The sequence below is a fragment of the Tauraco erythrolophus genome, chromosome 20, assembly GCF_009769465.1.
Source record: "Tauraco erythrolophus isolate bTauEry1 chromosome 20, bTauEry1.pri, whole genome shotgun sequence".
NCBI classification, from domain to species: Eukaryota; Metazoa; Chordata; class Aves; order Musophagiformes; family Musophagidae; genus Tauraco; species Tauraco erythrolophus.
In genome coordinates, this window is record NC_141484.1 from 3,252,139 (window position 1) to 3,252,877 (window position 739).

Sequence of the window (739 nt, forward strand, 5' to 3'; positions counted from 1 at the left end):
AATTCCTCCAACTCAAACTCACCGTTGCTCCAGGCGAGGCTTCGTGCCACCTGCCGCAGCACCTCCGGCCTTATCAGAGCCACGACAACCCCTTATCTATAATTAGAAGAATCACTTGTTGATTCAAGGAAGGTGGAAAACCTGCCCAGGCCCCGACCAGATTGATGATCGGCAACGCACCCAGCAAGGCTGGAGCCTGTATTTGGCACGGAGCTGCCTGCCAGCACTGCCAGGAGGTGGGTGGATGGAGCCCAGCCTGCCAGAGCCTCTCCTGGTTGATCTCCGTGCCAGGAGGAGATAAGAGGGCAGCTGGTGAGCTGGGACTCGGCGGGACAGCCGCGTCCAGTCACCGGCACTCAAGCAGTCAGGACCCTCCGAGTTCTGCCCGGACCGCGGCGCGTGAGCACCGGTGCCACCGGGGCGAGGGAGGAGAGGTGGCCGTCCCCGCCAGCAGCGATACGGAGGGTCTCGCTGCTGCCGCCAGTGCCACAGCTGGACTTAGAAGACAGGAATTTCTGGCCCTCTCTCAAGCACTCAGACCATTAACTGTGCCTGGATACGAACGCTGCCGGCAGGATGGTGCCTAGGGAAAAAAAAAGCTGTTCTTGTATTCGGCGTATCTAAATTTACAGATGACGAATGTACTAATGTACACTCTGGCTCAGGGATGGCCAAGAGATACAGAAACCTTCCCATGCCTGCGAGGCAGAGCCGGCTACCAGGAGGACTCCCTGCCCGG